Source organism: Mus musculus, chromosome 3 (genome assembly GCF_000001635.26).
Source record: "Mus musculus strain C57BL/6J chromosome 3, GRCm38.p6 C57BL/6J".
In the NCBI taxonomy this organism is placed as follows: domain Eukaryota; kingdom Metazoa; phylum Chordata; class Mammalia; order Rodentia; family Muridae; genus Mus; species Mus musculus.
The window spans coordinates 130,204,046-130,227,412 of NC_000069.6; the positions used below are offsets into that span (position 1 = coordinate 130,204,046).

The 23,367-nt window shown below is 40.3% G+C and overlaps 1 protein-coding gene and 1 non-coding gene across 34 annotated transcripts in view; both read left to right on the forward strand.

The window, feature by feature from the left end:
- Nucleotides 1-23,367, forward strand: part of Col25a1 (collagen, type XXV, alpha 1) — a 419,527-nt gene that overhangs the window by 23,688 nt on the left and 372,472 nt on the right. The gene's annotated exons all lie outside the window — the stretch shown is intronic.
- On the forward strand, nt 1,420-1,526 carry Gm22682. The gene has a single exon (XR_003954845.1). It is a non-coding gene; the product is annotated as a U6 spliceosomal RNA (small nuclear RNA).

Genomic DNA, 23,367 nt, shown 5'->3' on the forward strand with positions numbered 1-23,367 from the left:
AACCATGGAACATGCAGCATTTGAATAACTTGCATCTTCTCTTGTGGCAGAGAAATGTTAAGGCTGCATAAATTTTCTGCCTGTTATTGACGATTTGGCAGCTCAATTTGCTCATAGTTTAGTGCCAGTTTGGTCCTTTAAAGTACGACTCTAGAAGTCTCTGTTTGCCACTTTAGCTCATCTGAACTAAATTTAAATGTTCAATTATCAGGATCCAACTTAATAAAATTGAGGATATGTTTATTGCACAATTGATTTTTAATTTAAAGATCTCATTATCTTTTATTGGAAAACGTCTACACAGTAATCCAGACAGTTATTTTAATTTTCCTTAAGTATAAATTGAGAGTTTTGTAAGCACAGGGTAGATTGGAGAGTCTGTAGCTACAGGGGATTACAAAGGAATACTATATGTGGTGTGGAGTAGACTATCTTCATCCCCTTTGTCATGGGCTTCATGCAGACATGTAGTCTGCCCCTTCCTATCCTTCTGTCCCTGATGAGTCTTTACAGGACATACACCAGGACATTTCTAAAATGCAGATCTCGTGCTGTTTCCTATGCTTTTTGGAAGAAGGCCAGATGGACCCCAACCTGCTTTTTCTGTTCCGCTGGACACAGTGCTGAATAGTGCTCAGCCACAGGAAGTTCTGATTTCCTGAGACTTGCCCCCTTCCTGCTTTTTATCTCTGTTTCCTCTGTCTGGAGTGTTCTGCGCTCTCTTTCTCTGGCTTGCAGATGCCTCCACATTCTTTATGACCTGATCAGATGTCAAGTTCAAATGATAAGCTTTCTTTCCCTTTGATCTTTCAGCTATAGCTAAAAGATCTGTGAGGATATGATATAGTGCTCTCTATAGAAAATACTATAGATATAATTTATATCTCAATAGTTATTGGTTATTTCTGGGAGTGACTAGCTTCCAGAGTATCTCATCTGCTTAGTGTTCACTTAATTAAAAATGCTGCTTTCAAAGGTCCTTATGAAATGTTGGAGAACATAACCAGTATTAATGACATTTTACTGTGGAAAATTTTGGGCTAACCCCAGCTACTACTCTTGTAATAGTTCCTTGTTTATGTCTATTAAATAACAGAGTTGGATCACATGACTTCTAAAGTAGGTTCTAACCATAGAGTTGTCCTTGTAAGGCCAATCTGAAAGCTGATACCTTGATTCTTGTTTTGAGTTTTTTGAGACAGGGTCTCACATACCCCAGGTTGGTCCCTACCTTGCTATATCGCTGAGGCTGGCTCTGAACACTTGAGTCTTCCTGCCTCCACCTCTGAAGACTGGTATTATGGAAGTGTACTACTATGCCTAATGTTGGTTCTTAACTTACAAAAGTTTGCAAAAATATTCCAAGTGCCAAGTTGAAAAAAAATCATTAAAATATGTTTACAATAAAAATACTTTTAGGTGCTCGCTTCGGCAGCACATATACTAAAATTGGAACGATACAGAGAAGATTAGCATGGCCCCTGCGCAAGGATGACACGCAAATTCGTGAAGCGTTCCATATTTTTACTCTAACAACAAAAATAAAAGGGAGCAACAATTACTTTTCCTTAATATCTCTTAATATCAATGGACTCAATTCCCCAATAAAAAGACATAGACTAACAGACTGGCTACACAAACAGGACCCAACATTCTGCTGCTTACAGGAAACCCATCTCAGGGAAAAAGACAGACACTACCTCAGAGTGAAAGGCTGGAAAACAATTTTCCAAGCAAATGGACTGAAGAAACAAGCTGGAGTAGCCATTTTAATATCGGATAAAATCGACTTCCAACCCAAAGTTATCAAAAAAGACAAGGAGGGACACTTCATACTCATCAAAGGTAAAATCCTCCAAGAGGAACTCTCAATTCTGAATATCTACGCACCAAATGCCAGGGCAGCCACATTCATTAGAGACACTTTAGTAAAGCTCAAAGCATACATTGCACCTCACACAATAATAGTGGGAGACTTCAACACACCACTTTCTTCAAAGGACAGATCGTGGAAACAGAAACTAAACAGGGACACAGTGAAACTAACAGAAGTTATGAAACAAATGGACCTGACAGATATCTACAGAACATTTTATCCTAAAACGAAAGGATATACCTTCTTCTCAGCACCTCACGGGACCTTCTCCAAAATTGACCATATAATTGGTCACAAAACAGGCCTCAATAGATACAAAAATATTGAAATTGTCCCATGTATCCTATCAGACCACCATGGCCTAAGACTGATCTTCAATAACAACATAAATAATGGAAAGCCAACATTCACGTGGAAACTGAATAACACTCTTCTCAATGATACCTTGGTCAAGGAAGGAATAAAGAAAGAAATTAAAGACTTTTTAGAGTTTAATGAAAATGAAGCCACAACGTACCCAAACCTATGGGACACAATGAAAGCATTTCTAAGAGGGAAACTCATAGCGCTGAGTGCCTCCAAGAAGAAACGGGAGACAGCACATACTAGCAGCTTGACAACACATCTAAAAGCCCTAGAAAAAAAGGAAGCAAATTCACCCAAGAGGAGTAGACGGCAGGAAATAATCAAACTCAGGGGTGAAATCAACCAAGTGGAAACAAGAAGAACTATTCAAAGAATTAACCAAACGAGGAGTTGGTTCTTTGAGAAAATCAACAAGATAGATAAACCCTTAGCTAGACTCACTAAAGGGCACAGGGACAAAATCCTAATTAACAAAATCAGAAATGAAAAGGGAGACATAACAACAGATCCTGAAGAAATCCAAAACACCATCAGATCCTTCTACAAAAGGCTATACTCAACAAAACTGGAAAACCTGGACGAAATGGACAAATTTCTGGACAGATACCAGGTACCAAAGTTGAATCAGGATCAAGTTGACCATCTAAACAGTCCCATATCACCTAAAGAAATAGAAGCAGTTATTAATAGTCTCCCAACCAAAAAAAGCCCAGGACCAGATGGGTTTAGTGCAGAGTTCTATCAGACCTTCAAAGAAGATCTAATTCCAATTCTGCACAAACTATTTCACAAAATAGAAGTAGAAGGTACTCTACCCAACTCATTTTATGAAGCCACTATTACTCTGATACCTAAACCACAGAAAGATCCAACAAAGATAGAGAACTTCAGACCAATTTCTCTTATGAATATCGATGCAAAAATCCTCAATAAAATTCTCGCTAACCGAATCCAAGAACACATTAAAGCAATCATCCATCCTGACCAAGTAGGTTTTATTCCAGGGATGCAGGGATGGTTTAATATACGAAAATCCATCAATGTAATCCATTATATAAACAAACTCAAAGACAAAAACCACATGATCATCTCGTTAGATGCAGAAAAAGCATTTGACAAGATCCAACACCCATTCATGATAAAAGTTTTGGAAAGATCAGGAATTCAAGGCCCATACCTAAACATGATAAAAGCAATCTACAGCAAACCAGTAGCCAACATCAAAGTAAATGGAGAGAAGCTGGAAGCAATCCCACTAAAATCAGGGACTAGACAAGGCTGCCCACTTTCTCCCTACCTTTTCAACATAGTACTTGAAGTATTAGCCAGAGCAATTCGACAACAAAAGGAGATCAAGGGGATACAAATTGGAAAAGAGGAAGTCAAAATATCACTTTTTGCAGATGATATGATAGTATATATAAGTGACCCTAAAAATTCTACCAGAGAACTCCTAAACCTGATAAACGGCTTCGGTGAAGTAGCTGGATATAAAATAAACTCAAACAAGTCAATGGCCTTTCTCTATACAAAGAATAAACAGGCTGAGAAAGAAATTAGGGAAACAACACCCTTCTCAATAGTCACAAATAATATAAAATATCTTGGCGTGACTCTAACTAAGGAGGTGAAAGATCTGTATGATAAAAACTTCAAATCTCTGAAGAAAGAAATTAAAGAAGATCTCAGAAGATGGAAAGATCTCCCATGCTCATGGATTGGCAGGATCAACATTGTAAAAATGGCTATCTTGCCAAAAGCAATCTACAGATTCAATGCAATCCCCATCAAAATTCCAACTCAATTCTTCAACGAATTGGAAGGAGCAATTTGCAAATTTGTCTGGAATAACAAAAAACCTAGGATAGCAAAAAGTCTTCTCAAGGATAAAAGAACTTCTGGCGGAATCACCATGCCAGACCTAAAGCTTTACTACAGAGCAATTGTAATAAAAACTGCATGGTACTGGTATAGAGACAGACAAGTAGACCAATGGAATAGAATTGAAGATCCAGAAATGAACCCACACACCTATGGTCACTTGATCTTCGACAAGGGAGCTAAAACCATCCAGTGGAAGAAAGACAGCATTTTCAACAATTGGTGCTGGCACAACTGGTTGTTATCGTGTAGAAGAATGCGAATCGATCCATACTTATCTCCTTGTACTAAGGTCAAATCTAAGTGGATCAAGGAACTTCACATAAAACCAGAGACACTGAAACTTATAGAGGAGAAAGTGGGGAAAAGCCTTGAAGATATGGGCACAGGGGAAAAATTCCTGAACAGAACAGCAATGGCTTGTGCTGTAAGATCGAGAATCGACAAATGGGACCTAATGAAACTCCAAAGTTTCTGCAAGGCAAAAGACACCGTCAATAAGACAAAAAGACCACCAACAGATTGGGAAAGGATCTTTACCTATCCTAAATCAGATAGGGGACTAATATCCAACATATATAAAGAACTCAAGAAGGTGGACTTCAGAAAATCAAATAACCCCATTAAAAAATGGGGCTCAGAACTGAACAAAGAATTCTCACCTGAGGAATACCGAATGGCAGAGAAGCACTTGAAAAAATGTTCAACATCCTTAATCATCAGGGAAATGCAAATCAAAACAACCCTGAGATTCCACCTCACACCAGTCAGAATGGCTAAGATCAAAAATTCAGGTGACAGCAGATGCTGGCGAGGATGTGGAGAAAGAGGAACACTCCTCCATTGTTGGTGGGAGTGCAGGCTTGTACAACCACTCTGGAAATCAGTCTGGCGGTTCCTCAGAAAACTGGACATAGTACTACCGGAGGATCCAGCAATACCTCTCCTGGGCATATATCCAGAAGATGCCCCAACAGGTAAGAAGGACACATGCTCCACTATGTTCATAGCAGCCTTATTTATAATAGCCAGAAGCTGGAAAGAATCTAGATGCCCCTCAACAGAGGAATGGATACAGAAAATGTGGTACATCTACACAATGGAGTACTACTCAGCTATTAAAAAGAATGAATTTATGAAATTCCTAGCCAAATGGATGGACCTGGAGGGCATCATCCTGAGTGAGGTAACACATTCACAAAGAAACTCACACAATATGTATTCACTGATAAGTGGATATTAGCCCCAAACCTAGGATACCCAAGATATAAGATATAATTTGCTAAACACATGAAACTCAAGGAGAATGAAGACTGAAGTGTGGACACTATGCCCCTCCTTAGATTTGGGAACAAAACACCCATGGAAGGAGTTACAGAGACGGAGTTTGGAGCTGAGATGAAAGGATGGACCATGTAGAGACTGCCATAGCCAGGGATCCACCCCATAATCAGCATCCAAACGCTGACACCATTGCATACACTAGCAAGATTTTATTGAAAGGACGCAGATGTAGCTGTCTCTTGTGAGACTATGACGGGGCCCAGCAAACACAGAAGTGGATGCTCACAGTCAGCTAATGGATGGATCATAGGGCTCCCAATGGAGGAGCTAGAGAAAGTAGCCAAGGAGCTAAAGGGATCTGCAACCCTATAGGTGGAACAACATTATGAGCTAACCAGTACCCCGGAGCTCTTGACTCTAGCTGCATATATATCAAAAGATGGCCTAGTCGGCCATCACTGGAAAGAGAGGCCCATTGGACTTGCAAACTTTATATGCCCCAGTACAGGGGAATACCAGGGCCAAAAAGGGGGAGTGGGTGGGCAGGGGAGTGGGGGTGGGTGGATATGGGGGACTTTTGGTATAGCATTGGAAATGTAAATGAGTTAAATACCTAATAAAAAATGGAAAAAAAAATACTTTTAGAATGTTTAAAAGATTTGAGGGCGTCTTCTTCAACGTCTGAGCATGAATACTGTAAAAATCTTTCTCTCCGGTTCTTAAGCTCCATGTTAGAATTTGAAGTTAAAAGGAAATCACCAGTATGAAAAATACGTATGGTGTTGAAGGTTGAAGTTTTTTATATGAAGTACTCCCTGGAAAGGTGCTGGTTTAATTTCTCCTCCTCGTTCATGGCACATGACTGACAGCCAGTAATATTTAATGTAATGAATTACAGAGGCTTAGGAAACCTCTGGTGCTAAAGAGCAAATCCAAGATGGTAGATGGGATTTTCACATTACTGTGTGGACAAAGTAGAAATTGACAGAGTTGGTCTCTTGGGAGCGATTCATCTAGTGCTATATTCACCTAATTTATTTTAGTGAGGAAAAGAAAAAACCTTCTTTTTAATAAACACTAATAGAAGGTTGAAGAGAGAGAGAGAACCAAAGGAGATTGTATAACGTTGAGCTGGGTAAAGTAGAATTTAGCACACTATATAATTGGGTGTGTGTGGGCGGCATGGTTTTGTCCTCATTCACTTCCATTTTCTTTTTCTTTTTTATAAGATTTATTTATTTATTTTATGTATGTGAGTACACTGTAGCTGTACAGATGGTTGTGAGCCTTCATGTGGTTGTTGGGAATTGAATTTTTAGGACCTCTGCTCACTCTGGTCAGCCCTGCTCACTCTGGTCAACTCCGCTCACTCAGTCCCTTCTCACTCCAGCCCAGATTTACTTATTATTATACATAAGTACTCTGTAGCTGTCTTCAGACACAACAGAAGAGGGTGTCAGATCTCCTTACGGGTGGTTGTGAGCCACCATGTGGTTGCTGGGATTTGAACTCAGGACCTTTGGAAGAGCAGTCAGTGCTCTTACTGGGTGAACCATCTGGCCAGCCCCATTCACTCCGTTTTCATTTTGGTATTTAAAATTTTTAAAGAGATTTTCCCTCCTCTAGCTGCTGCTTATAGATTCTTGCCTAAGGGGAGACTTTGTGCCCGCTTCCCTCGTTGCTGTACTGGGGTTCTGGCAGGCTTGACCTTGGGGATGCTATAGCAGTCTGCACCAGCCCCATTGTGTGTGAAAAATGTGGTTCACTTCAGCTCTGAGTATTCCAAAGTCTCTTTGCATCTCTGGGTACCGCTTCAGTGTGCTGTGCATCTCTGTGGTACTTTATACTCTACTTCAGGAAGCTTCTGTATTGAAGACTGAACAGTGCACTAATTTGCATAGGATATACAGGTTAATTGAAAATGATTAAAAAAACAAAGTCAGAAAAGCCTTTTCCCTACTCTACTCCAATCTGAACGCTTTATCTGCTCTGATGATACCGCCTGGACGGTACCTGCGTAACGTTCCTGAAGGTGGTCTAACTGTTACATTGTTTGCAGGCATGGATGAAAAACTTGGCTATCGGCTCTGATTTCCTGGTTCTTGTGTCCCCGAACAAGAATTTTTGACAGGGATACATAGGGATAGCAACAGAAGAGGGTTTAAGGGAGAAAAATCCTTAAAAGAGTGGAAGTAGACCAGATCTGGAAAAAGGTCAGAGGCTCAAGGGCAATTCACTTTCAGCTGGGATGTTTATATCCCAGGTATGGGCTTTGGGGGCGGAGAGGCTATATGCAAAGCACGCGATTGTCTGAGCATGCGCAGTACTTGCCGGCGCTGACAGCACAGGCTCTCCCTAGTCTCTGCCACCTGCAGCTTTTCATATGTGGATTTTGCTTCTTTCTCTCCTGTCCTCTCCTGCCATACCAAGGTGTTTGATAAGATTGGATAATGATCGCCGTTATCCAACCACACAATACAGTAATGTACAATATAAACTACATATAAGAGCTGTGATAAAGTGGCCATAAATACTTTCTCTAACAATATCCTGAAGGGAAAATAAAAAAGAAAAATGCTTAAATTATCACGGAATTATTACAGTCAACCCAAACCTTCCCACTTAGAATGTTCCCTGCAGTGAAAATAACATTGCTCAGTACCACGTTTTCTTTCTTATCCATTGCAAATATGCATAATTTTCTTCCAAAACTAGATTTTCAAAAGTGATTTTTATTATAGTCTAGATTTTATGGTAAACTAAATTCAATACTTTTAAGTTTTATATTTCTTCCCAAGTAATTTCTCCTACTAGGAAAGTGATCTTTATAAGTGAATGTTGTAACTAACTCAAAATATTGTAGGCTACATCAAGTCATTAGAGGTAAGGTCATATCTAATGACTAACCCCTTGGGCTAATTGATGCTATTATTGATAAGAGAGTATATAGTACAGCTTTGTACTAATTGGAGAAAGAAAAAAGTTAAATTTCCATTAGATTAATGTGCTGGAAACCCATTGTAGAATTCTGTTTAGTTTCAAGAGTGACATTGAACATTTTTTTTTAAACTGGGATATTTTCTGACTTCTGAGACTTTTGCTTTGTTTTTGGAGTCCTGGATCTTTACAAATATGTTTGAGAAGAAAGGAAACTGTTTTGGATAAAGTTTTGTTTTAATTTATTTTTATTTCATATGTATGAGTTTTTTGTATGCATGTATGTATGTGCCTTGTACCCACGGAGGCCAGAGGAGAGGGGTCGTACTCTTTGCGTCTGGAGTGACAGACAGTCATGAGCTGCCCTGTAGATGCTGGGACCTGAACCTGGGTCTTCTGCAAGAATAACCATACTCTGACCACTGAGCCATCTCTCCAACCAATGTTTTCCCTGATGTAATGTTAGAAAGGTTTTATTCAAATGATGAGTAGGTTTAATGAGGATTTTTTTTTTTTAAGTTTTAGCAGGTAGGATGTCTTGTCACACTGCCTGGCTTAGGGTAGTCTTGAACTAATGGGCTCCAACAGTTCTCTTGCCTCAGCCTCTTGGGCCACTGGGATTGTTAGGCATTCAGCATTGTGCTTAGCTTTGTTAGACTTTGTCTTGGTGAAGATGGATTTGGTTTGTGTGTGCATGTGCTTGTGTCTGTGTTTGGATATGTGCACATAGGAGCACAGCATCCAACACGTCCACAAGCGGGTGCAATATCCCCCGAAGCTGGAGATACAGCGGGGTGTGTGTCTACTAATATGGCTTTTAGGAGCCCGACTTCGATCCTCTGTAAGAGTATGTGCTCTTAGCTGCTGAGCAATCTCACCCAGCCCCTCTATTGAACTTTCTTTTCTTTTTTAAAAATATGTTTTTAATTGGAATGGAATTACATTACTTTTCTGCCTCCTGAATCTCTGGAGGCAAGTCTTTGTCCTGGAGCCTTCTGGAGGATGCAGTCCAGTACCACTCTGTGAATGCTTGGGGATTCTGGAGCGTGGGGCTACATCTCCATTCTAGAGCTTCTCTCTAATTATGCCAAGTGCACATGTATCCCATCAATAGTAATGCTACCATGTTACCACGTAGCCATGCAATCCCGAATGCTACCATGTTACCATGTAGCCATGTAATCCCTTGCTACTCCTGAAGAGAAGATTCTGTTAGAAAAAAAGATGTCTGGAGGCTGTGTTGATGCTGGGCAGGATGGGTAGCAATAGGCAGAGGAGCTGAGGAGAGACGAACATTATATATGTGTGAGGAACTGGCAAAGGCTGTGTGGTAGGGCTGAGTTGCAGTGTCTGTTGTTTTAGAAGTATATGCCAGAGCTTGCTGGTACAGAACTTGACTGACATGCACAAGGCCCTGGGCATTATTATTTCCAGGAAAAAAAAAAAGGAGACCAGTAAAATTTGTTACATTCTTCATTCTATTTTTAGGTTGATTTTTTTCAGCATGTTCATCCTTGAAATTTTTTACTCCTCCTCTTTTTTCCCTTTCTTTTCTCTCCCTTCCCTCCCTCTTTCCCTCTCTTCCTCCCTTCCTCCCTCCCTCTTTCCCTCCCTCCCTCCCTCCCTTTCTTTTTTGAGACTGGTCTCTCTCTTTTATATAGGTCTGTCTATTCTGGAACTCATTAAGTACACCAGGTTGGCCTCGAACTCACAGATATCTACCTTGCTTCTGCCTCCCTAGTGCTGGGATTAAGCACCACCGGGCCCTACTTGCCTGTCTTAAGCAGTCATTTAGCAGACAAATTAAGATAAAAGGCAAATTAACATTCTGAAAGTGAGATTAGGAAATTCTACTGATAGGTAGCATAGGGTGACACCAGCACCTCTTTCCCAGAACCCTGACTGTGTTCCAGACCTGATATGTGTTATAAATGTTCCACACAGTGACAGTGATGTGAACGCTCAGACATTGCACCTGTTTAATGTATATTGTTATCAAAGCAAAAGTACATGCAGAATAAGCATTTGTCTTAATTATACGTTTATCTTAGAGGGAAAGTGTGAGAAAATGCCGCTTTTGGTTAGCCAGCGTTACTGAGAAAATACTGTTGACACATTTGAAGCCATCTGCTGTTTCAATTCGGATTGCACACAGGAGGACTGGCCCAGAGCTTTGACCTGAGCCAAACATTCTGCATTGTTTCAGTTCTGTTAGCAGAGGGGTTAATAGATTACATTTGGGAAAGATGAACCGATACAGTGTATCTCAGCCCTGAACACTTGAGCGTTTTCTAATTAAATGCTGTGCGGCCAGCGAGCTTGGCTCAGCTTAGTAAATCACGGTGTTCTCCATCTCGGTGGCATGGTTAAAATTGGAAATGTCAGCTCTGTCTGAACGAGAACATGAGCCATGGACTTGGACCTGAACTTCAGCTTGCTTTCTTGCAAGAGGACGTTATGAGCAGATTAACTAGAAATGATGAGGTCTAGGGCTCAACCCTTATTTAGCAAGACTGGGTAAACATTGGAAAACGTTTACTTTCCAGGTGATTTGGGGCTCTATAAAAATCCAATAAAATTTAATAATTATCTACGATCAGAAATAGAACCATATGGTCCAAAACAGTAGAAGCCGGAGCTCATTAATGTGAACTGTGAACCTGTGTAAGAGACTTGTAGACCTGGCAATGCTTATGAAGCCATTGGGCTTGAAGTCTGGTGAGAGATTTCTCATCTCTGATCATGAGCTCTGATATCTTCTGATGGACATGTCAAATTCAGGTTCAAAATGGGTCAGAGTGAGAGTATCACTCCCCAGCTAATCTGCTCTTCCCCCTTTGCTAAGCAAAAGGTGTTCATGGTTCCAACAAGCTTCCTCTACACTGTCCTTGGCCCCTCCCTTTTCGTCTGCCAATTCCTGTGTATTCCCCTTCCTCAACTCACCAGTGTCTATTGTTCCCGTGTTAGCCTTCCAGCCTATGTGTCTTGGTTACAGTATGTGCCTTGGTGATGGTCACACCCATGATGTTCTCCTTCCCATTGCTTTCTTCCAGTCTTCTCAGCACATCACAACCAGAGTATCCCTTCCAAGATAAAACCAGTTCAGACTGGAAGGAAACCCGAAGACCTTTGCCTCCCAGACTCCACTGGCCCTGCAGGGGCTGGCTTTCCGTTACCCTTTCCCTTTCTATCGTTCTTTGGCCACCAGGCATGGCTTAGTTCCTTTCCCATTGCTGTGAGAACATACAATGACCAAGGCAACTTAAGGGAGAAAGGATAAAACCATTTTATCTTCTGTAAACAACTCTCAAGCAATCAATGTTGATATCAGACATCATCTCACTCTCCCCATGATCTTGCTTTACCATGAGTTGTATAACTGCCATCCATTCTATAAACACCCCTCTCTTAAAATCAGACAGTTTAGTACCACACCAATCAACTAATTGGCCAGACAGCATAACTAAGACAAGCCTTTCCACAGGAAGAGAAGAATAAGAATTATTGAAAGCAATATTAGTTGTTTGTATATGAAGTATTTTCTTCCTAAGTTTCAAAATCTTTACTTCTTTCCCTCCATACCTACTGACTAAAATTTGGCCCATTGTTCTCTCTCTTCATTTTGCCACATGGCTTTTTCTAAATTAAGGAATTAACTCGTGAAAACATTTTCCTCCTGCCTGCTTTTGTCTGCTACTCACAGACTCATAGATGTTTTAAAAGCTTTAGAGTTTGACAAGCATTTTAAAGACTACATCCTCACAAATGATTGTGTTCCTTTGAATAAGGAGCTCAGTTAAACATAAGAATGGATTTTTCACCTCTTCTACTTTGCACTTGATCAGAGTGAGTCATGAAGTGGGAATTCTGGCTTACAGTGACTGTGGTCACAGTTTTTGGGAGAGTTTGTTCATCTCCTCTTAGCCATTAAATCTTTATTTTTAGGACTCCATGAACACATGATGCATAGATGATGAGCTGAGCCAGCCTCTGGCTGTCTTGCTGGTTTTTTTTTCCCCCACTTCTATTATTTTTTTGCTCTTTTGAAACTAGCATTGTGTAAATGGGATTAAATGGAGAAAGATGCCCCAGGTAGCTATAAAAACTGGAACTAGTAACTATTTGTCTTTGTGCATATATGTATTGTTTATATACATATAAATACTTAAAAGTATAACATGAGTGCATGTCACATGTCTGAGTTCATTCTTGGGGGAATCTTGACCCCAGGTTTGGGGGTATCTGAAGCTATGTGTGAGATTCTTCTGTTGTAATGTAATATGATATTCTTATTGCCCCAGAACTAGGGACCTGCCTTCTGCAATGAAAATTAATCAACCTAACCTTTGCACTTTATTACTTAAATCAAACTAAAGCTATAAGAGAGGGAACAACTGCTAGTCACAGTGATAGAATTATAGCTCTCCTGTACAGACTGTTTTTTTGTTACCGTGGCAACGAAACCCCATTTTTCTAGTAACTAAGAAGTGTCAGTAGTCTATTTGCAAGACACAGGTGCTGCTTTGTAGCCACAGACATTTTCAATGAAATGAAATTTTCTGAAGTTTGTGGCATGTATTTTAGGGATGATGGTTTTAGCATTTGAAAACCTCTTATCTGAAAGGTAGTTTGATTTCTTTTTTTTTTCATATACGAATACCATGTGTGCACATGGGTAATCAATGACCTCCACTTTGAAATCTGCATCTACACTGGGAAAGACCCTGCTGGAACAGGGAGAAGGTACATGGGGGGAAGAGTGAGTTCCTGCCCACAAGGCATTAGCCAGGGAAATGAAACTTATGCATTGGAAAGAGATGTGTAGAGGGGAGGGGATAGCTCGGTCAGTAGAGTGCAGGCCATGCAAGTGGTAGGACCTGAGTTTGACTTGATTGAGAGGCAGAAATTGGGCAGCCTGTGTTATGGTCATAGCATAGTAGCTCAAACATTTATGTGAAAAGGCAGGCGTGGTGGGACCTGCACTTGTAACGCCGGCACCGCGGAGGTGGAAGCAGAAGGAACCTTGGGGCTCACTGACCAGCCAGACAACCTAAGCCTATCTGACTAGCCGTGTCATAGTGAGGTACTCTCTCAGAAAACAAAAGGAGTGAGACCTGAGGAGGGACAACACCAGAGGTTGTCCTCCAGCCCCCATGATGCATGTGCACCTGCACACACAGGCATACTTACACCTGCACACGTATGAACGTGCACCCCGTCTCCCCTAGAAGAAATGCATAGACGTTAATGTGACAAATTTTACTCACCGTAAACTATAAGTGCCACATAAAGAGGGAAGATAAAAGTATAAGATAAATGGAATCAGGACTGACAGCCCATAATAAGCTTTAGCCTGACAGCTCAGAGGTTTCTTGCAAAGGTAATAGAGCTGGATTGTGAATGATCCTACTTAACAAGCCAGTGGCTGGAAAATGGAAGGATCTTTGAAACAGAGGAGGGAACAAACCTTTGATGTGCTTAAGAGACAGACATTGGACAGGCTGGGTTATGGTCGTAGCATAGTGGTTCAAAGTGTAGCTTTAGAGCACTATCAATTGGACTCTAATCTTGTGCCTGCTTTTAGACTATGGCTGTGAACATTGATTTTACATCATTGTACAGTGGTTGTCTGAAGGGTAATAATGAATTGTATTTTCCTGTAAAGTTGCTAACATAGTGATAGCCGATGTTACTGGACACATGTTTAACAGCACAGACATTATTTAAAGTGTTTTATGTATTTTCTTATAGATTAGTACTCTTTGTATCCATCTTTTTGGATGATAAGCTGAGGTACAGAAAGAATAAGTACTTTGTGAAGCTGGCTTAGGGCTACGCCAGGGAAGAGCAGACTATAAAAAGACCATGGCATGGCTATCGAGAAACCACTTTAAATTCTGCCAGAACAATAACATGGTCAGGACTCTTTGGGAGATTAGGATGTGAAATGTGGTTTGTCTGGGTTACAAAATAGAGACTGGAAGCTCATCTACTGTCGTTGCTCAGCTGTGAAACATGAGCCTCCAGCAGGATGTGGGGAGTAAGAGGGGACAGGAGGAAGAAAGGAAAATGCACAGAGTTCTATTGCTGATTGGTGGGGGAAGAATAACACATTGGTGGTGGTTTAAAGTTGTTTTCTGTGGTAAATGGCGAGCTTATGACAGGTGGTTAGTCTGTTCTCATGGTAAACCCTTAACATTTCCTGGCATCCTTACTCTGAAATTCCTTTTCCTTTCTTACTGTTGCATCTTGGTTCCGTTCTTCTCAAGTTCCCTGTTCGGTGTTTATAAACATATTTTCTTCAACCAGGGACACATTTCTTTTTCTGCTACACAGTCCTAACTTTATTCTCCTGCCCCCACTTGTTGAGACAGGATCTCATTCTGTAGTCCAGGCTGGCTTTGAACACATGATAATCCTAATCCTACTGCCTTGGCCTCCGGAGTGCTGGGATACAGTCATAGACTGTGTCCATGTATCCATCCCTCCATAGACTGGCTAAGTTATCCAAATACCTTTAATCCAGAGGCTGCAGAGCCTCATGGAGGGAGACAGAACTGTCCACTGACACCAGCTAGACCACTTAAATTGTGGATTAACAACATGTTTGCTGTTACTTACTACCTCATAGAATAATACTTACCCAGTGGAGTTATTAGGTATACTAAATGAGTGAAAAAAAAGGCTCCAGATACAACAACTGTCTCCTTACAGCCTTTATTTGTTTTGTTTGTTCCACTTCCTTCTGGGTAAATATTGCTCTTTTAGTACAAGTCACTTTCCTAATGGAGACCCCCCCCCCCCTGTTTTTTTTTGAGACAGGGTTTCTCTGTGTAACCCTGGCTGTCCTGGAACTCACTTTGTAGACCAGGCTGGCCTCGAACTCAGAAATCCACCTGCTTCTGCCTCCCGAGTGCTGGGATAAATAGAAGTGGCTACCATTTTCTTTTCCTTACCAGATGTGAAGCTGTACATTATCATCCTTCACAGATAACTTGTGTAGTGGTTGTCTTTTGATGTTTTAAATATGGAATGAATTAATACGCTCCAACATAAGATATGAACCACAAAGAGATGAGACAGTCAACTGGTTTTATGTGCAGTGATCTGCAGATTGGGGTTGAAAATTTATCTTCACGTTAGGTTCTAAAGCGCAGTATGAAGACAAGCGGTGGGAACATGATCTATGAAATGTTAAATTTTCAACCCCTTTACATATCCAGAAGTTTTATTTGTACAGATGTTAGGAGTGATGTAGAGCTTCATCTTTTTATGTAGCAATTTGAGCAGGAACTTAATTTGATTACACAGATGCTATTGAGAAAAACTATGTCAGCAAAACACTGACTCATACAGAATGATATGAGCCGTTGTGTATGTGTGTGTTTTGGTAAGTGAGCCGAGATAAGATTGCACTGTGTGGTAGATAGGTGAGACACATTAAACTTGCTAAAAGAGACTTAGTGTGGTCAAGTTAGCTATGTTCTTGTCAAGAATTTGGCAATTACCCTTTAAAACTTCCTCCTCCTTCAGGTTAATTTGTTGAACTTCAGCCAGTATAATTTTTTTCAAGTTCATTTATGTATTTTAAAACTGATAGGTAAATTTTTATATATTTCTCATGTGCAACATGATGTTTTGATGTGTGTGTGTATTTGTATATGTGTATGTATTTGTGTGTACACAATATATACACACCATGGGATGATTAAATTAAGCTAATTAACACATGTATTACTCCACACAATTCCATCTTTGTGGTGAGAATAGTTAACACCCATTTCTAGTGTGAGAATGTAGGCTGAGGAGAAACTGAGGCCTGGCAATGTAAAGACTTCTGGGTAACTGGAAAGATAGCAGTCATGGGACTTGCACAACACTAAACTTGATACTCAGTATCTACAACTGCTTTTTCCTCTTCCACATTTCTTATAAAATAAGTTGAAAAATCATATAAGCTCACCAAAATTCACCCATTGTTCAGCTATCTCAGTGAAATGAATACTTCTGGAGCATGCATTGTGTTGACATCTCATACACTTCCCCCTACTGGGGAACATCACCGTTGGTGTGCCCCAATAAACATCTGTACAAATAAATTATCTCTAGGGTCACTTATGGCCAAGTCAGATACAGTCGACCTAGTCAGCCCAGGTAAATGTTACACTTCTAAATAGAGAGAGAGAGAGAGAGAGAGAGGGAGAGAGAGAGAGAGAGAGAAACCTCACTGTTTAGTTACCAATCAAGTTTTATTTTGCAAATGATTGGAAATCTTCCTTTCTTGACCTTAGCATTAGTCAACTGGAGCTTTGAAAATTTCACCTAAGATCTTCTGAAAAATACTCATTTGACTTAACTCAGTCAGATAACAGAGCAGAAGAGTAATGAGACTGTAGTGTGTTCTGGAGCCAGAGGAAGTTGTTTCAGGGTGTGTGACATTGTGTTCAAGGTGAGGGAAATGAATGAGAAAGTATAACTGTTTTCAACACTCTGAGCGCTTTAAGGAGATGAACTTATTGGTCGCCATTTCTGTCTTTTGTCAGTGTTCTCTTCCCTGGGAAAAGGCCCCACCTCCTAACCCTTCTCAAGTGGTTCCACTCTCTGATGACTCAGCATTCCTGTGTGTGAGCCTGTGGAGGCCATTCATGGTCAAACCACAGCTGCTTTGACTTTTTCATCAGATTCTTAACCCTTTTCCTAATTTAAGGGGGAAAAAATGGAAAAGCTTTATAAAAGAGTCTTGTGCTTTAAATGAATACTTGCTTGAGTAGGGGGCGGGGAGTGGCAGTGAGCCATGGTTCTCTTTTGGGAGTTCCTATGTAGAAAGAAGGCAAAGGGGTTGCACCCGACAGAGCTCCATGATCCTTCCTACCACCAATGTTCATCCTCCATCCTTCCAGGAGTTCCAGAGCCATAGCTTTGGGGCAACAGTTAATACATTCAGAAAGAACTGTGAGCTTTGCATCAAATTTTCAACTTCAGTGGTGTCTGGGTTTGCTTTAGTCCTGTGACAGGTTTTAAGATTTAAGCTTTATTTTAATTAGAAGAGTCAGGCAAAGCTATCCTCAAGGCCTAGGAGGTTAAATGTTTTAGGCGAATAATTTATGAACAGAATTATTTTTCATTGTGGCTAAGCTGAATTTTTATGAAATCGTAGAAGATATTTTCTTATTGCTCCCAGTGGCAAATTTCCTCAATTAAATGAAAATTCTAAGAAGAGACATTTTCTTACCCAAACGAGCTTTTATTATTGTAAGTATTCAGCTGTCAGAGTCTATAGTACAATACTTTTTTTTTTTCCTTTTTGATCTAGTGTCTCCAGTTTGTTCACAATGGACGACATCTTACTAACCTTGCATTTGCATGTGTGGTTTATTTTTGAGCTATGATAATTCTGTAGAATCCCTCAGCTCTCATGGTCCTTGGGACATGGAACACTCTTACATGTGCTGTTTCCCCTTTTTTACTGTTCTTTGTCCTTGAGAGATATGGATGTCTTCTGTTTCCAGTGCTGAGACTAGAATTGCGAGCCTTGTGCATTTTAGACAAAGGCTTTATTTACCCCAAACCTGCATCCTTACCTATAGGGAGCTTTAAATAATTATTAGCTTGAAGACCTTGTCAAAAATTGAAAGTAAATCTCTTTTTAGGGCATTGTAGCATTTTCAACATATTGATCAAAAAGCAACAATAGGCAGTCTTATTAGAGAGATTTCATTGAATTTAGCTTAATTTAAACAAGCAAACAAACAAACAAAAAACCCAATTATATAAACATTGTAGAAGATAGAAAAGTGAATATAGGCTTGTTCCTGTGTCCATGAAGAATATACATAATCCAGAGTTAGTGAAAATGAGGGACATACATGCAGTATTATGCTTAAACCAACGAATACATGTGTGTACACGAACATGCCCATGAGCTCGGGCATGTGCATCCCGAGCACTGCGCTGCTGCTGTTTTGCAAAGGCAGATCTCGGGAGGCTGTTGAAGAGCATTTCTAACTTTCTAACTTAGCATGTGGTATTTAATCTCCTTCAGCCTCTTTTCCGTTCAGCAAATGAGACAACAGTAACAACAATACTGCTATTCTACCTCCCTAGTTGTGCTGGTTTGAGGATCCAGGTAAGTATTGAGAATGAAAGTGCATATGAGCTTGTCCTAGCTCCTGTCACTATTAAACGTGAGAATGATGAAGAGATGGAACACACAGTCCTTCCTAGCTCTGTCAGCACAAAATTCAGAATACCCAGCTTGCTGGTGAAATTCATCACAAGCGTTCTTTAGACAAGTTATATTTTAAAAGTATTCCCGCAAACATAAACTTTTGCTGGGTATGGTAGTGCATGCCCACAATTCGGTCCTCAGAAGGCTGACCTAAGAGATTTGCTGCAGTGCAATGGTTAGCCAGGACTACATAGCCAGACCCTGTCTCAGAAAACGTAGGAAATCAAAACCAAATCAAGCCAAAGCAAAGCCTCCAGCTGCCTTTTCTTCACTGAAGTTATTTGGTGCTCTCCAAAGGGTGGTCTTAGGAAAGAAGGGCCCAACTATTTTGAAGGGAAGTTGGTTTAAGCTATGACATTGCAGGGGTGACGTTTGTGTATTGACTGGATCGGGCCATGAGGTATTCAAATAGTTAAACGTGGTTCTGGGTGTGTCTGAAAGGATTCAGATGAGAAGAGTATTTTTAAGTTGAGTGTGTAAAGACAGAGTGTGTTCACTCTGTCCCATGCATCTGGGACTCAACATCTCCCAGAAAAGGACTGCCTCAGTTCAAACTTTTAGAACGAGGAAGAGAGCATTCCTCCTGCCTGATCGCTTCAAGCTGGGACATGAGTCTTTAGGCTCAGCCTGTAATTTCTACCAATAGTTCTTCTGATTCTGAGTCCTTAGGGCAGATTCAAATGATGCTACCACTCTCTTGGGTCTTCAGCTTGCTAACCGTGAATCTTGGGAATTCGTAGACTCCACTTCTATGACTGTATCGTTGAGCTACACTTTTTATTGTGTCATATCCATTATGATTTGTATTGGTTTAATATTAAGAGTGATCTGGAGAAACAAAATATTAAGGAGGATGGTCTGGGCTGGATTACTTTTGGGTTTTTAGAATTGCTTCTTTCATCTGACTGTTCTTAACAATATTATAGATTTATTTCTCAATAATAAAGGGATAGTATATACAGGTGACATGATGTATTGCAAATGCATATAGCCCCAACTCCTGCTATACTCCTCCTGCTCAGCACTCAGGACTTCAGAATGACTTTCCTGTGATAGGCCGAGAAAGGAAGAGAAGACTCAGTAGAGAGTTGACAGTATCTGAAAGTGCAAGGCTATATATAGGCGAGGCTATAAAGTGCAAGGCTATACATATACATACATACATACATACATACATATATATATATATACACACACACACATATATATGCGAGGCTATAAAGTGCAAGGCTATACATATACATACATACATACAGATATATATGCAAGGCTATACATATACATATATATGTATATGTATATATATATATATATATATATATATGTATGTATGTATGTATGTATATATATGCGAGGCTATAAAGTGCAAGGCCATATATAAGGCTATACATGGCAGACCTCTCCTGGGATATCCATGAAGGATATTGGTGAAGGGAGATCGACCCAGCAGACAGAACTTTGAGCAGTGTCCTAGCCATAAACTCCACAAACAAGAAGAAATGGCCAGATGTGTGTGTATATATTTATGAACTGTAGCTAATGGTTTGGCTGAGTTGTTATGGGCTTAGAAAGGAACATAACTGGAAAAATGGTCACAGGGAAATTGGGAGCAGGTATGCATGTGGATAGGCCTCTTAGAATGGACAAAACACACCAAGATATTTGCTCCTGATGTGAATGCTTACAAAGAGTAGCCTTAGTAGAGGATCATTTACACAAACAAGTGATGGGTGATTTTGTTGTTGTGGATACTAGTTGATTGCTTTTGCTAGCACACCTCTTGTTGCCCAGGGAGCTCATAAATGAAGTATTATCCATTGTGGCTCAGGTAGAGCATAACCATGGGCCTCAGTAACATAGATTTTTTTTCTAACTACGCCATTGCACATTTCCCAACCAGTCAGCAGCAAAGATCAGTCCTGAGTCCCTGCTATAACCCATTCCTCAGCTATTTGGTGGCAGGTTGCTTCCCTTGATCCCTTCTGTCGTGGACGAACAGCATCATGTTCTGGAGTTGATACTTACCCTAGATAGGGGTTTTCTGTACCTTCCCTACATGCATCTGTCCCGATAAGCCACTCTTCACGGATCTACAGAGTGCCTTATCTTCCTCTGTGGTATCCAGATGCACTGTTTTGAGTCAAGGGACTCACTTCACAGATAAGAAGTTGGGCACACGCTCCATGCTCATACTACTGGTTCTGCTACATCTTCCACTGTCTAGAAGCTGTGATAGAAGCTATGTCTAGAAGCTATGATAGAAGGTATGTCTGGAAGGTATGATAGAAGGTATGTCTGGAAGGTATGATAGAACGGGCTTTGGAAGACTCAGCTAGAATGCTGGCTGGGTGGCAGTATTTTGTAATGCTGGGCACTGTTTCCCAGAAGTCTGCGGTATGCTGAGTCATTCAGTATATGGCATCATCTCTCCTATAAACAGAATCAGTGGATTAAAGCATGAAGGGTAGAAGTCATAGCAAATGCTACCCACTGTTATGCTCTGACTGCCAGGGACCCACTAACAACATTTTTGCTTCCTTTTCTCATGACCTTGTGTTCTGCTGACCTAGAGGTCTTGGCGCCTCCAGTAATGTCTCTACCAGGAGACATAGCACAACAGTGATTGTATTTAATGGGAGTGAGTGGTGGGGGCATGGGGGTGGGGAATGGGGGTGGGGGATGCTAACTGATACCTGCCTGCTCTGGGTTCTCCACACCTCTGAATCCACGGTCAAAGGCAGTTACCGTGGTACCTGTGGTGAATGGATAATGGCTGCCAAGGGGAAACCAGATGGCTACGTTACAATGTCTGGGATAGAGGAGGTCTTCTGGGGTATCTTTTGGTGTTAGCATGCCCTGTGGTTAAGGACAGTGGAAAACTACTACAACCGACCTAGCTAGGTCTCCTTCCTCACCTTGAGACATGGGAGTTTGGCTCACCTTATTGGGCAAAAATGCTATAACTAGTTATCATAGTTGGGGTGAAGGGAATCCAGAATGGGTGGTAGAAGAGAAGAATTGCCGATACCCAGCTATGAGAAATAAGGACTATAGTTACCATTAGTGTTTTCTTTTTATTTTTTAAAATATTTTTGAAATTTATTTTCATTTTATGTGGATAGGTATTTTGCTTGCATGTATGTCTATGCACCACATGTGTGTAACGCCTGAGGAAGCCAGAGAGAGCCAAGGGTCCCCTTGAACTAGGGCTAAAGACCATAGTTACTCACTGTGTGGCTGCTGGGAATTGAATCCAAGTCCTTTGGAAGAACAGTCAGTGCTCTTAACCTCTGAGCCAATTCTTCAGCCCTACCATTTTATTTATGAATATAATTTTCATAATGTATTAAGCATTTTTGAAACTTTCTGATCATATAACATGCAATTTTATGTTATAGTATTAAATATTGTTAATTTTACATACAGCATTTAAATTATGAGATGTTAGTAATATGAAAATAATGCTCAAGGACTGTATCTTCCCTTGAAGATACAGTTTTGTTTTGTCTGAAGCATAAATATCAGCTAAAATTATGATCTTGTTGTAGTCTGTCTTTGCAGACTAAGTATGGCTTAAGAAGATGCGTGGGGGTTGATTGATGTTTAATTTGACATCAGTTTGACTAAACTTAACAACAGGGTACCCTAATACTCAACTGAATCTTATTCAAGTTTTGTCTGTCAAGGTAGAAAATGATATTTGAATTGGTAGACTGATTACAGATCACAGTTTGGGCGAACCACTTCCTATCCATTGCTAGATCCAAATAGTACAAAATAGCAGAGAAAGGGAGAGGTCATTTTCTTGGCTTCTTTCAAGGGCCATGCGTTTTTGCTTTTTCTGCGTTCAGGCTGAAACTCAGGCTACAATTTCTAGGATCAGTTCTTCTAGCTGTCAGCCCTCAGGACTAATAATTGGCTTCTGAGTTTCCCAAGTTTGCTAAGTATAGATCTAGAGCTCTGAGGCTTCTTAACCTCCATCATTATATGAGGTGATTCCTTATAACAAATCTTTATTGTCACATGTATGTATATGTACATATATATGTGTATTTCTATGTGTATGTATATACTTCCTTTGGTTTTGTTTGTCTGGTAAACCCTAAGTAATACATATGACAAGTAGTTTTATCTTCCCCAAAATAACTATGTTTTATGGATTTTATGTTGCTTCAACTATCATGGCTCTCTAAACATCATACTGATGAATATTGAGAGTATTGTTATTTCATTCTAGAGTAGAACTGTCAGCATTATGTGATTTAACAGAAGAGAGGGAAGCATATATTATTGGCACAGAGACATGAGAGACATGAGCACAGGGCCTAGAATTCTGCACTCCAAGCTTTTTGCCCATTATTCTTCACCCTCTACTACTGATTCTTCTCCTCCTCCTTCTCCTCCTCTTCCTCCTCCTCCTCCTCCTCCCCTTCCTCCCTTCCTTCCTTCCATCCTTCCTTCCTCTTCTTCCTCTTCTTCCTCCCTCTCTTCCTCTCCCTCTTGCTCCCCCTCCTCTCCCTTCTCCTTCCCCCTTCTACTACTTCTTCTCTTCCTTTTCTTCATTATCAAAAACAACAACAAAAGGATTCAAAGTCCTACTTCCAGTGTACCTAGTTCACATAATTCATATAGGTCCAGGATATTTGCAAAATCATAAAATTTTAATGATTAAACCAGAGGACTGAAGCAAGTAGAGGCAAATAAGCAAATTTCATGAATTATAGATTATAAGTAAGCATAACTTTAAATATTGTCAAAAGTACAATAACCCAGTTTCCTTGCTCACAGCTGTTTT